We start from the raw sequence: 15862 nt of genomic DNA, 5'->3' as shown, positions 1-15862 counted from the left end.
GGGGTTGGGGGTAGGTCTTTAGTCATTATTCATCCATTGTGGAGAAGAGGAGGAGCTTGAAGAGAAAATTTGAAGAAGAGCTAGTAGTTGTGGCTTGGAAAATAAGGAGATTGCTTCAAGATCTTCCTTGGAGGGTTTCTACCAAAGGGTAGATTTGGACTAGCTAGGGTTTGATTTGGATCTTGAGAGATCTTGTAGAACTATTACTTTCTTTGTATTTGGTTGTAATTGTGAAAGTTATACAGCCTAGTACATTGCATGTAATTAGTTATATTTTATGAGTATGTTATTGTAATTTGGTATCAGATCTTGCATTATCACTTCTTTCTATTGTGATTCCACTATGTGGTTGTATAGCTGGGGACTAGGACATGTCCTTTGGGGATTCTCCAGCCTTGCACTATGTCAGGTGGTATTAGAGCATAGTTGTTCCTTAGTGTGTAGACAAATCACCAAAGCTGAGGTAGTTTACACCAGGACTTGGTTTGGAGAAGTAGATCTAAGTTGATCTTGATCTGGTGGTGAATTTTCTTTCTAGAGTCCTAGATCTATTGGTTGTGAGGTAGAAGGTCATGGTTCTGACTTGTAATTATAGAGGGCTTGTAGATGGATCAATGGATGTGAAGATGGAAGATTTATCTTGTTGAGGCATGATCATAGAGAGTTTGTGGATTACAGATCCATGGTCCTAGACTTATGATGTGGTTCTTGATTATTCATGTGAGGTGGTAGGTTTTGATCTAACTTTCAAACATATCAATTTTCTCACAAGGAGCATGGGAAGGATTTGTTGCAAAGGGTTTACAAAGGTCCTGGGAGATGGCCCCAAGAGAATTAGACCCTGAGATGATTGAGAATCTCTATGTTGTGATGGAGAGGAGGTTTTATGAGATGATTTCTTGATTTGAAGCTAGCTTGGCTAATCAAGTTAAGGATGAGCTTAGGAAAAAATTTTGTAGCTATTTGTGGAGTTCGAGTCTACCAATCTGGAAGAGAGTTTTTTGGTCAATTAAGAGACCTATTCCTGAGAGAAGATGACATACAAAGGTTGAGGTGAAAGAGGTTGGTTTTGTTGATTAGATTGTGGAGTCTGATACAGAGCTTGTAGAGCAGTTGGAGGTTGTTACTAAAGATATTCCTATCCTTGTTGATGTTGGGATAGAGGTTGGTTTTCATGATTAATTGGTTGGGTCTGACATAAAAATTGTAGAGGACTTAGCCATGGATGATTCAGTTGCTATTGGTGGTGAGCTTTATATTGCAAAGCATCTTGTTGTGAGCAATGAGATTGTTGGGGTTGTGAGTTTGGCATGTGTTTATGGAGATCTTCATATTGCTACTAATGTGGAGTTGGTTGTTACTGGTGTGGATTCACTAGTTTTTAATGTGGATAAGAATTTTTTGATGAAGCATTATGTTTAGTATGTTCCTAGGAGTGAGCATGTTGATTAGATGGTCGACATTTTGGTGTTTGATAGTGTGATGTAGATATGGATGATGTGTAGATTGCTTTTCTTATCCTTGTTGGAGTGGAAGAATTTGGTGAAAATGAAGTTGGTTGTTGATCTTCCTTTGGGCATTAAAGTATGGGACACACTTTTCTATTTACCTGGGGAGTCTGATGCAGGAGCATCTTGGGTTTGTTTGGTGAATACTTTGGAGTTTATGGGAGGAGGCTTAGTAGTTTCTTTGGAGGGTGCTTGGACTGGTACTCAGTTGAAGAAGGACTAGTGCTTGATATGGTTTGGGAGATTGACATGTTTTATGGAGCTTGGCATGTTCTATGGAGCTCGATATGGTCTTGGAGCTTTTCATGGTCTATGGAGTTTGTCATGGTCTATAGAGGTTGGCATGCTCTTGGAGCCTTGCATGGCCTGGGTTTCTTGGCATGGTCTTGGTTACTCAGAATGGTCTTTGGTTGCTCGACATGATCTTTTGAAGAACTCGACCTTTCTTAGGAATTTGGTTCCTATTGTAGGCTATATAACTAATTTTTCACAATAATTTAGTGGATGAAAATTTCAAGGATTGAAGAGGGACTATATTTCTAACTATTATTTGAAGCACACATTGTAATTCATTCGAAGCTAGGAGATATGAGAATTTTTCTAAGACATTGATTTTGAGCATTTAATTATTGTTTTTGGCCGACTTCTAGCATTTAATTTATATATTTGTATATAATTTATGTTTTGGGCCAACTTTTGGCTTAGATTGGTATAAGTAGGTGTTGGGGGGAAGTCTTTAGTCATTTTTCATCCATCATGGAGAAGAGGAGCAGCGTGAAGAGAAAATTTGGAGAAGAGCTAGTAGTTGTGGCTTGGAAACCAAGGAGATTTCTTAGAGATCTTCTTTGGAGGGTTTCTACCAGAGGGTGGATCTAGACTACCTAGGGTTTGATTTGGATCTTGAGAAATCTTGCAAAACTATTACTTGCTTTTTATTTAGCCATAATCAAGAAGGCCTTATAACCTGGAACATTGCATGTAATCTATTATATTTTATGAATATGTTATTGTAATTTGGTATCGAATCTTGCATTATTGCTTCTTGCTATTGTGTTTCCACTATGTGGTTGTATAGCTAAGGGCTAGGACATCTCCTTTGTGGATTCTCTAGCCTTGTGCTAAATCAAAATAATTACAAAACCTTCATCAAAATATTTAGAAACAAAAATAAAACAACCAATAGGACCATTATTAAGTTTGGCAAATACCTACTTCATGTTTTTTCCACAAACTGAAAATCGATTTGTTTAACCAAAAATAGTTGAAAATGGAGCACCTTAGACAAAATCAGCTATAATGTATACCTTTTGATACCTATGTAAAATCTAATGGAAGAAATGGAAATTATACTCTGAAATCTTTGTATTGATATATAATAGTTCAGTGTCTTCCTATAAACAACATCTAGGGTGTCCATTTGAAGTTCAAGGTCCACAATGATATACAAACATTAAGTCTTTGCAAATATTTAATTAGAACATAAAACTTTGAACTTCATAAAAAACCCTTTTTATTTAAATCAAACATGAATGTTAACACGAGGAAAATAAATAAAATATTAATATTTTGGAATTTTTTATTTTCTCTCCTTTATGAATTTGGGCGAAACCTGTGTTGACCAACCTATGATGCATGTCACATTCTCATTGGTTTGTTCCTACATAGTCACCTATACTATTAGCATCTTAATGAGTACTTTACCATGTCTTTGTCATGTGGAGCCATCCAATTGGCCCTAAAACTACCACAACACTCCTAATCTACTAGCACATGGTGCCATGTCTGACCTTCCAATTGAATCACCATGTCTCTTATCCTAATTGGTATGCATCTTTACATTTTGACATCATGAAAACCATCAATATTCACTAGTTTGTGAAATCTTGTGTGTCTAATCTGAAACCATAACTCTACCATGTGTCAGTTCCTGCCAACTCATTGCCTCATTTGGCATTCTTTGCATCACATCACCATGTGACTACTCTAGACATGTGTTATCTTATTTCTATGCTGCATGACAAGGACCATCTCCTTGCACAATATAGAAATATGGTCAAAAGCAGACAATATGTATTTGAAAGAATTTATTCAAAAACCATGGGGTTTTATATTCTTGATAAGGTGGAGGAAACTTAACATTAGGTCTAAATTCTGATAACAATTTTGTAAAACTTCCAAATGATCTCAATAATAAGAATTATTCAAATTCGTCAAAACTTCTATTCTAAATGAATGAGATAACCACTAGAATGTATGATATGAAGGAAGAAACTAATATGCATTTCTTTATATTGTATTGAAATTCCTTTTTAGATTCTCAAGGTTCATCTACTAGAAGGATTCAACACAAACTGAAGAAGAGCCACCATTTTGTGTGCTCCTAATTTAACAAGATTTGAGTAATGTAATGATAAGAACCAATATGTCTATGGTATAGCTATTTCCCATATTCAACAAACCTATTGAGACATCAAGGCCAACTATAATGCTGAAATACTTCTTCGCATTAGAATTTTCAAGACCTAGGAAGGTAGAACTCAGATTCATCCATATGGTACCAGTTGCTACAACATAAATCTAAATCTATATTAAAAGGATGAAAACCCCAAATCCTTCTATTCTCATGAAATGATAAAGGCGTGAAATAGCTTATAAAATTACCTATGTCATTTACAAGCTAAGTGTGGGTATCTTTTTTAGCTGTATAAAATGAAAGGAAAATGATTTTATTAACTGATCAAAATCAACATAACCCATATATGAAACAACAAGTTACATATAGATCCTATGACTAATTAGTCCCCTATCTATTAAATAGTCCACAAATTACCACATACATTAGGATATTGGTGATCTATTCTTTTACTTTGTAAATCAAACATCTATGTTGAAACTAAACCTCATACTCGTCAAATCCTTTCATGACATCTACAACCCTTTCATAATATATCAGGCATTTACATGATTCTTTGAGTTAATGGAAAAAAACATCAAGGAATACAACCTAAAATTAATTGTAACTAAGATCTATAATCTTCCATCTTAACCCACAAAAGGTTACAAAGAGTAGATATAGGAGACAACAATCAGAATGAAACTAGAATCATTTGTTTCTTTTCTATTCATTTCTTTGAAATGAGTACATTAAGATGTCTGGAAATAACTAATAAAACACAAATCATATCATAAATATACTCTAGAATATCATTTCTTTCTCTTTATACAAGAGAGAATACCAAGGAAAAAAGGTGGATCAAAACCAAAGCCTTGTTCAACACTCTAAAAGAAAAAACATCCAACCCTATAGAAAGAGAAAGAAAGAGAATATATAGGATGATGAAAATCTTGGATCTGATTTCAAACTGAAACTTCTTTAGTTCAATATCCATCAATTTTTTAAAGAAATATTCTCTCCTCTTTTTAAAACTGAAATCTAGATCAAATCTCGTCATTGCAGTGTCCAACAAACTTTCAAATATCTCTTCCAGGATTATGAGAATCCCCTTTTTGATAAACTATCAGATCTAATATCAAAATACTAAGAAATTTTTTACCAAACTAGTTACCACCCAAAGTAACATAACCAATTGGATCATCTCCATAGTTGATAGATACCAACTTCATTTTTTTTTGCATCAAACCAAAAATGTAACTACTTAACTAAAAATAGTTAAAAATGGACCACCTTGGATGAAACTAGGAGTAACGTGTACCCATTGATACTTGTAAAAATTTTGAGGGAATAAATAGAAAGTAGACTAAGAGCTTTTTGTTTCTATATATTTTATTCCTTTATTTTGCTAAAAATAAGGCCTAGGGTGCCATTTGAAGTTCAAAGTCTAGAATGATAAACAAACATTAATTGATTGAAAATATTTCACTATAACATTAAGTCAAAAAAAATTTTTTAAAACCATTTTATTTAAATCAAACCTAGATGTTCACATGAGGAAAACAAATAAAATATTATTATTTAGAAAATGTGTTATTTTCAAACACAAGTTGACTAGCCTATGATATGTGTCACATTCTCATTTGTTTGTCCTTGCATAGTCACATGTCCTATTAGCATCCCACTAAGAACCTTACCATGTCACCACCATGTGGCACTATTTTATTGGCCCTTTGAATGTCACATTAATCTTGATATACTCTATCACCTTCCAGATGGATCACCATTTCACTTTTCCTAACCAGTATGCATCTTCACATGGCGACATTGCAATAGCTATCAATCTTCACCACTTAGGAAAATCTAATGTGTCTGATCTAAAAATCTAACTCTTCTATATGTCATGATGACTCTTTAATACAAAGCCACCTTAGTAATAACCACATCATTACAACATAATGACATCACACCCTATGTTAGGTCCTACCAACTCACTACCTTAAATTTTGTGCCATGTGTCACCTCATCATGTCACTACTCTAGACATGTGTCATCTTATTTCTATGTCACATGGCCTATCATGACCTTGCCACATCATCTTGAGATAGTAATGGCTCACCATGAGTCAATATTGCGATGTAATCTACCTTAAAGTCCATGTTAATTGTCAACTACTCATTGGACTATTATATGCCACATGTTGTGATGTGATTTTTATGCCTAGCTTCCATGTCATTATCTACATCATTAACCACTTTGATCAAAATTCACTTTGGTCTTAGAATTTCTCATGTAACCCAACTAAAAGAATCATAATTTCTATAAGTGAATGCATTAAGACACTTGGCTTACTACAAATTAAAAATAAAAGTACACATGAGTGCCTACTCACAAACAATGTGGGACAAATATCTGAAGTATTTCTCTGGACATAACACCTTTAAGACATAGATGATCTATCACATATGTGATTCTTGATAAGCTTATGTAGATTTTATTGATGCTCACATCATTATTAGGTGAATCAAAAACTACTTCAGCTTGCAAAAAAAGGATTCAATTCTTGTGATGCCCATTTCGCTAACATCTTCCTCATAATATTTAGCTTCCTCTCCATCTTCCTATTATGATAAAATTGCTACTACAATATAAATACATTTTCTAAACAAGAGACCCCAACATTCTTCTATGATTGGATATGGGCACGATAAACATTTTCTTGGTGGAAAACTTACCATCATTCCCATGCAATTTCATCGATAAAAATATGTACTTAAGAAATCACATCATTACCTTTTGTAATGATCTAGACTTGGCATTGACTTCAAATCTCTTCTCCAAAATGTCTCTCAAATTAGTCCATCCTCATATACAACAATCTCATGAATAGTATCTTCTACAAGCCTAAAATTCAACATAAATCAGTCCCTTCAAAATGCTATGTTATTCACAATTTGGATTGGAAAGATTATTTGATAATGGAGGCCATTATTCATCTTTAAATTTTATCTCATATGTCATCCCCACTCTTGTAGATGAGTGATTGCTTCTTCCTCTTGACACAATGTGCCATCCAAATGAGGAAATAAAACATTTCCTTTTATCTTATTCATTGCTCATGTTTTGAGCATTACCTCCATCCTTTAGTGTGCTTTTCCACTTTTGATCAAAAAACATGGAGGGGATGCATAGGATCCTTGCAATGTCAAATTCTATCCCTCTAATGGAGAGCTTTCAATGTAGATCTGAAGTGAGAATTATTGTAGCTTGAATAAGAGCCTAAGAGACATTAACACTATCATGAAGATGAGCTGCAACCTAAGAAATATATTCAAACTTTTGATCTTCTTTATCAACAAAATATAATTAAATTGAGCCTTAACATCTTTGATATGTGGGCTCCTTCTTGGTCTGATCTCAAATCAATGGTTCTCTATTTATCACAAAATTCTTTACAAAGTCCAAAAAAAATTCTCTCACTCTTCTCATGCATCATATAAGTGTTCAAGAAAAATATGTCCCCTTGCAATTGGTGATGACATGTTTAGAGAAAAATGATGAAACCAGAGCAATAAAAATGTCTTGTTATTATACACAAATCAATAGCTTTCCATTATGTTCAACTACAATTTGGTTGATTTCACCCCTTCAAATTACTATCATTTCAAACTAAGAACTCTCAAAATGTGAGCATAACACAATGATTTGAAAACTTGTGAAAATTGATATGGGTAAGTTAATTTCCTTTTCATCTTAAATTGGAAATCTCTTAACATGAAAGTTGAGCTCACCAAGACCTTTAAGGTGTGGCTTTACCCTTCACTCTCTGAACAAGGACATTGCACTTTTTTGAAGATAAGAACAAGAATTTTCCATATATTCCATACCTTCATAACATGTCATTCCACTATTTTACTAAAAGAAAATAACATCTATTTGAGATATTCATTGATGAAATGGACAAATCATATATGTTGTTGAATAGGCAACAAGTTTCATTCAATCAAAATCACATATTACCCATGCTGTCCACTAGATTTTGGTTTAAATGTTATGCTAGGTAGAGCTATACAAGAAAAATTTAATTTATAATAGAAACATACTTGTGGGAAAAACAATATGTTCTATCCATAACAATGTGAATTAAAATAATACATCATTAACTTGGTCAATTCCTTCATGATGCCCACTTTATATCTTTTGTTATATATCCTTGACTTTCATATTGAATGCCTTACACAAATAACATGTTGCAACTCTTCCTTTGTACACATCCACTTTAGAGAACCCTTTAATAGTGCCTTATATAACTCATTATGATCACTATCACTAGTTTCCCATTTCACAAAATCTTTATCAGTTTAATGGAGTTAGTCAGGCTCAAAAATGTTATTATTATGGAGTCTGACTAGTCTCCAAGTGGGATAATATTTTCATGTGGTTTCTCAATAGATTATTTCTATGGGGGTTTAGGGGATTGATTTTGATGGGATATTCTCTCCCATTATTAAAATGACTTCTATTCACACTATTCAAAAGCATTGTGGCTACTAAAGATTTGCATTTGGATTTGGCTGATGCTAAAATAACATTTCTTCATGGTGATTTAGTTGAAGAGATATATATGGTAGAGCCATAGGGATATGAGGTCAAAGGTAAGGTGAACTTAGTGTGTAGATTGTAGAAACTTTTATATGGCTTGAAGCAAACATGTCTGCAATGGTGTCTAAAATTTGATAGTTTTATTCATCAGCATGGATATAGTATGCTTCATTAAGATCATTTTTTTTATTTTAAGAGGTTGGATGATGACACTGACATTATTTTATGTTTATATGTTGATGATATGCTTGTAGTTGGGTCTAACATAGATCACATTAAGGGGTTAAAATAACAATTAGCACATTCATTTGCTATGAAGGATTTGGAGCAGAAAATTGAATCCTTGGTATGAAAAATTGTAGACATAGGAAAAACAAAAAATTGACATTATCTTAGGTTCATAATATTTCAAAGGTGTTACAATGTTTCTCTATGGAGAATGCTAAATTTGTTAGGACACATTTACCTAGTCATTTGAAATTGACTAAGGAGATGTGCCTAAAGATACAAGAAGAGGAGGCTAAGATGTCCAACGTACCTTATGCTTCAGCTATAGGAAGCATTGTGTATATGTTATTGTATATACTAGGTAAGATATTACAAATTTAGTTGGTGTTGTTAGTAGGTATATGAGTTATATAAGAATTAAGCATTTGAATGTAGTTAAATGGATTCTCAGATATTTGAGATGAACATCTAGTAAGTGTTTACATTTTGGGAGCTCTAATATTGGTTTGTAGGGAAATTTTGACTCAAATTTGGTGTGGGATTTTGATACCAGGTAGAGTACTATATGTTAGACATATTTGCTATAGGTGAGATAGAAGTGAGATGGATTTCTTAGTTACAAAATGTTAACACTTTATCCACTACAATGGTAGAGTATGTTTCTGCTACAGAGCCAGTCAAGGAGATGATATGGCTTTAGTTCTCCCTAGAAGAATTGGGACACCCTTAGAGGTATAATTATTTTTTTACAAATAGCTTGAGTGTCATTCAGTTTGCAAAGAATTCTTCTGTCCATTCAAGGAAAAAACACATATAGTTGCAGTACCATTTCATTCGATTAGTTTTGGATGTTGGGAAGTTAAAGCTAGAGAAGGTTTATATTGATGATAATCTAGTATATATGTTTACCAAGGCAATAACAAGGGAGAAGTTGAACTCATCTTCACCTTTAATTAGTTTTCTAGAAAAAATAGAATAAAATAACAACAAAGTTCAAGGTGGTTTCATATTCCAATAAGAGTTATAGATTTAGCAGTGCTATGACCAATCTCCATGTGGGAGGTTATTTTTGTGGAGTTTGATCAATCTCCAAGTCAGATATTTTTGTGATATATAGCCTGATCAAACTCAAAGGTTTTTTCACCACGTTCTATCCCTAGATGATTTCTATAGGGTTTTGGAGGTAGTGCCCCCAAAACATGGTCAAGTGGTAGCAACCTGAGTATGCTTCCTATCATAGTACATGATGGGTTCAAGGGTAAATACCCCCATGGGAGTTTTTGGTGGCAATGCCCTTGAAGAAAAAAAATCCATTATATTGTGAAATGCCTTCGGTACTATTTTTATATTTGATGACTTATTCTAGCCCTAATTTTGTAAGAAAAAAAAGGCTATATAAAAAGGATTAGGGTTAGGGATTTCATAATGTATGGTGATATTGTAGCTTCTTGTGGTAGTATTGAGCTAAAAGGGATTGCAGATTGTGATCACTGTATAATAATAATATTGGACTTTTTGTTGGTGTACATAGTTTAGGTAATCAAGAAACATGATAAATCTTTCCATCATTTTCTCTTTTGTTGATATATTATTTTCTAATATTGATTTTATTTACATGTAACTATTATTTCTATCTAAGCTTAATCCTAACAAAAAAGATTTTGACTAAAAAAATTTTGGCATTTCAAATAACTCTATATCATATTAATTTATTGCATCTATCACACTATATGGATTCAAAATCAATCACTTCTTAAACCTTTAAAATTCCTTTTAACAATTCTCTGAGAAATTCCAATTTTGTGCCAAGGGGTTCTCTGACTAGCCTTTAAAAAATGACAACATTAAACATCAAGAGTCCAACACTTGGCACATGTATTCTCCATTCCACATATTCTCACCCTCTTAGATTTTATCTCATGAAAAATTAGGGTCAATTGTTATTAGCTATCAAAGATGCCTGCTTCAAATTTCTCTGCATTCAAACATGTTACAAATAACAAATTGCATTTGGAGTTGACTTGTGAAATCAATTAAATAACCAATTAGGGAAATCAAACTCATGCATTGGAAGATTTCCATATAGATAAAATAAGGTTTTAATTTGGGATCATTACCAATAATCGGTAATATTTGGTGAGTGTATGAAGTTAGATATTTGGAATTGCAGAACTAGACCACTTGTCAAAACAAATATTTTTTGCACAAGGAATCGACCTGAGAAAGTGTGTAGATGGATTCATCAAGACATGAAAACTAGCACACCTAAAGTATTTTCAAAGTAGAAAGCAATGGTACAATCAGTTTGGTCTTGATCTATCATGGTTTAAAAATTGTAGGATCCCAAACAAGGCTACCGATCAATCTATACTCTTAGTTATCATTAAAACTTTAGAAATTGCATTTACAATCATGTTTGAAAACTTGTCAAACAGATTAATCATAGGCTCAAATTTAAAACATAGAAAGTTTCTAGCCCCTAGAATGAAGTGGAAAAATAATCTCTTCATTAGGGTCAACTAGGTCAAAGTTATAACTTTTCGAATAGGGCTACTTGCTAACTATCATAAAGAACAATAGAGAAATTTTAACTTTTTACAAAGGGGTTCAACTTAGGAAACCTATCAAACAAATTCACTAAGATTTGAAAATGTTAATATAGGAGTCATTTATGAATAAAACATAGTAGTATGACTATTTCTACAAGATACTTAATGGCTCATGATGAGGCCATTTATTCCCTCTATTATATGTTAATTTTAATACTACCAAGAAATTTGTAAACTCATAACCAGATGAACTTATGATAAAGTCTAGATAGAAATATTAAACCATGGTTAGATAGTTATGTCTTATTTTTCCAATATTATAAATATGATGTAGTATTTCATACAACCATCAAAATGTGTGTTCTAATATTTGGATTTAATTTGATTATGCTTATTTACATAAATATTTATGCATTGCAACTAACTTTCTAGGAAAGAAAGAAGTTGGAGAATGGTCAGCAACATTCAAGAAGGAGCATCAATGCCTAGCTACATTGGATGAATCATTATGGCACCAGAAGACATGAATACTACAAAGGAGGAGCTATTATTCTAGGAATGTAGGGATGAAGTGTTGTTATATTCTCTCTATGTTTACTACTATGCTAAATAGGTCACCCAAACTTTATTACTTATTTTGCGAGTTGTTATATTTCCCTCTTCTTCTCTACTAGTTCTTTAGTTAGTTTGTTTTATTTTTCTTTTTAGAAGAAGTGTCTATCCTCTATTTATAGGGATTGGATTGATAGTTTTGGAAGGTTGGAAAATGTTTATGGAAAAACATTTTTGACTCTTGTAGCGAGTTATCTACAGTTTTAAGTATTGTTCTTATATATTAATATGTATGGAGTTTTTGAAATATAAAGAAGTAATTCTTGGTTTAAATTCTATGTTAATAGATTAGGAAAAGCTAACCAAGGGGCCCTAGTTGAGAGGTGGATTAGATTAGAGTGGTGTAGATTTACTTCTAGCATTTCTAGTATTTCAGATAGAAGTTACAGTTTATTCCTATAGCATCGTAGTTTGTGAATATTCTACAATATTTGCAAGAGCAATTATAGTGGATGGTCTGGGTTGAAATATAGGTTAGCATAAATTTGTATTTCTATAATTCATTTTAGTAAGGAATTAAATGTGTTACTTTCCTATAGCACTAGTGTAGGTCCTTTAATATGCATTTTACTTTCCTTCAACATAAGTATAATGACTCTTCAAGGAACCTAGTGCCTATACGATGCTAACCATTTCAAGTATACATCCCAGGGTTGAAAAATTAAATGAACGCCATGGTGGAAGAAGTAATCCTTAGATTGAATAAACTATTCCTAAGTAAGGTTTTGGGAATGATTATCACACACCTATTGTGAGGTGGACCTTTTTTGGCACTATTGTTGGGGATGGTGTCAAGCTAGGAAAATCCTTTTGAGTCATAATTTTTTTATATAGCTAGTTTTATTAGAGATTTGTAGTCCTAAAAATTACTTCATAAGTTTGTAGAATTAAATTGCATGCATTGAAGAGGAAGACAACCAAATGAATATGGTAGATTTATTCCATGAGGGTCAATTAATTTGAATGATGAAATTGAAGAAATTGAGTTTTCTTTTAAGGATACAACTTATGATTTCCCTACAGCATCTCCCTCTAGAGTAGAATCTTTGGATATAAGTTTGTTGGAATCTTGGCCAATTTTGTTAATAGTTATGGTCCAAATCCACCTATTGTTAACAATCCTATAGCTAATGTTGCTTTTCAATAGTAACCCCATAATCAAATACCTTCAGTGATGCCACAACCCCTTTTTCCATTTCCTCTCCCGAGCCTCATAAACAATGCTAATCTCAAAAATATAACCACAATTGGTCCTCCAAAGTTTTATGACCTTGTAATTGAGGATCCTAATACTTTCTGGTTTGAGTTTGACATATAGTATTTTAGCTTTGACTATAATTCTAATTCCCACAAGCTCAAGTTGTTTCTAGAAACACTGAAAGAATTAGCCTTACAATGATTCATGGGCTTAGGAATTAGTATACTAGGCACCTGCAATGAGATATAGACTCTGTTTCTAGAGAAATAAAAATATTACCTACAAGGGGACTGATACAAGGTGAGATGACATTTTTAGAATATCACAAAAAGAGGATGAAACATTGGAAGACTACAATTCATGTTTTTTGTACACAATGTAGAAGAACCCCAAATGTGTACTAGTAAAGGATTCATAGAAACTAGTCTTCTTGAGAGGAGTAAATGATAATTGTCTAGAAGCATTAAACCTAATGGCTAGGGGTGATATATAACAATCTTCTTAAGATGACCTCAAGAGAATATGTCTCAACTACTTAAGCTGAATTATGATGAAAGGTAGAGGGTATTGGTCCACAGCCGCTAAAGGGATCGATTAGGGCATTTCAAAGCTTGCACTATCCAATTTACTTTTAGATTTCAAGAAGGACATCATAAATGATATCTCTACACATATCAACACCATGATTGCAAAGAAGAAGCATGTAGAGGTTGAATCATGATTGGCAGAGTATTGTGCTCACTAGCACAACCAAAAAAAAGACTACACATTTAAGCTGGTAGCCAACCTAAAGAATTAAATTTCTAAAATGAGTACATGAAAATAGATGAGGAAAAAAATCAATTTTTCTTTGTTGCTCAACGTCGACCATGGGGTTGAAGACAAGGTATGCCTTAAGATTCTTTATAATTTTCAAATCCTTACGATAATTAGTGGCACAAACAAAGTTATTAGAATTCTTCTTAGTACTCCCAACCTCCTTGACAAAACCAAAAGAAAAACTAGTGGCCTAATTAGAAATAATCAATGGAAAAACCAACAAAAGAACCTATGGCCTAATTAGTAAAATAACTGGTTGCAAAATCAATAAAATCATTGGCAACAACCACAAGGAAATTGGCAAAAAAATAACCAATGGGGGGGCCCTCCATAGTATCCTAACAAAAATTCTAGTAACCCATAACTACCACCTCAAGTATAACCATCTATAATAATGCCACTTCCTATAGTAAACAATGCTAATCTCAAGTCAACCCAATTGCCTACTCAATCTAAGCCAAATCCAAACAACAACCAACAACAACAAAAAAAGTACACCATTGATAATCAGTAGTGCCCTACTTATTCACTAGAGATATTTGATATCCATTTGAGATCTAGTACAACTCTACCTATACAAGAATATCCTATTATCATAAGAGTTGCAGACACTCTTATAGTACCACTTCTGGAAGCTACATTACTAAACATCAAGCTGCTAACTAATGTATTTAGTAGGACTATTGAGCACACCTTAGTGAATCCTTGTTTTTGATATAGGCTAAACAAAGAAAGATCTATATCTCAAGAGGAAGAGAAATTTGATATTTTTGTGTAGCTAAAGAACATGGACATCCAAATCTATTTGTTCCAAGTTATCAAGTATGTCCCTCTTTATGGAAAGGCTTTTAAGGAAGCATTCCTTAAGAAGCTAGGGTTGAAGAATAAAGATCCTCAAATAGTCCATGTTGTTAGGAAATTAGCAGATATCATGTTAGGGAAGGTAGTGATACCAAATTATTTAGATCCTAGTAGTCTAGTAGTTAAACTAATCATAAATAGATAGGTTTTGAAAATGCTTTACTTGATTTGGGAGTAGCAATAAATGTGATGAGTAAAGATACAATGCATAGGTTATGCATAGAAGGCTTAAGGAAAACTCTCGTAGTGTTATAAATTTTTGAAAGTTCAATTGTCACTATAGAGGCTCTCATAGAAGATGTGGTAGTGACTTTAGATTTATGGGAATACCCTACTAATTTTCTTATCCTATCACCTAAAGTAAAACTTGTTGGCTATCCTATCATAGTAGGGAGACCCTAGTTTGCCACCACTAATGCTAAAATTAGTTGTAGATAATGTAGTATGACAACTTCAAATGTTCAAACCATAAGGAATCTAGCACTATATCCACTTGCCCAACCCCAACGAGACTTGGGTGTGCTCATTTGGCTAGATTTAGGGGACAAAGAGGAAGAGTTGAATTCTATAGCCTAGCTCATGAGGTTGTATAGGCACTCTTTTCTAAAAATTCTTGAGGAAGATGATGTAATAAAGAGAACTATTACCAATGATTATATAGTGATTAGAGATATTTCTGAGAGTTCTATCTTAAAGTTATGTACCTATGAAGACTGTGTCTACCTAGCAAGCCCTAAGATAATTGATAAATTACTACCAAGGGATGTAGCTATAAGTTCAATACCATAAGTGTTAGTGGTAGACTTAAAAACTACTATGGAACTTTCTCATGGTCATAATCTCTATCTAAACAAAAAAGTTATCCCAATCACAATTGGGATTGTTAACCAAGCTCCTCAATCAGTATGAAAAAGACTTTGCTTGGTATTATCGAGATATCATAGGACTAAGCCCTAAAATCTAGACCAGTAGGATCTACATCAATGATGGAATCTTGCTTCTCTATAATCCTTAGAGGAGAATAAATTGAGCATTATACAAGATAGTTAAGATTGAGTTGTAGAAGTTGTTAAATGTTGGATGCATCTATCCA

Source organism: Cupressus sempervirens, chromosome 5 (genome assembly GCF_028749045.1).
Source record: "Cupressus sempervirens isolate cs-2001-9-10 chromosome 5, ASM2874904v1, whole genome shotgun sequence".
Lineage (NCBI taxonomy): Eukaryota > Viridiplantae > Streptophyta > Pinopsida > Cupressales > Cupressaceae > Cupressus > Cupressus sempervirens.
The sequence above is the reverse complement of the archived record's forward strand: the minus strand, read 5'-3'. Positions refer to the sequence as shown.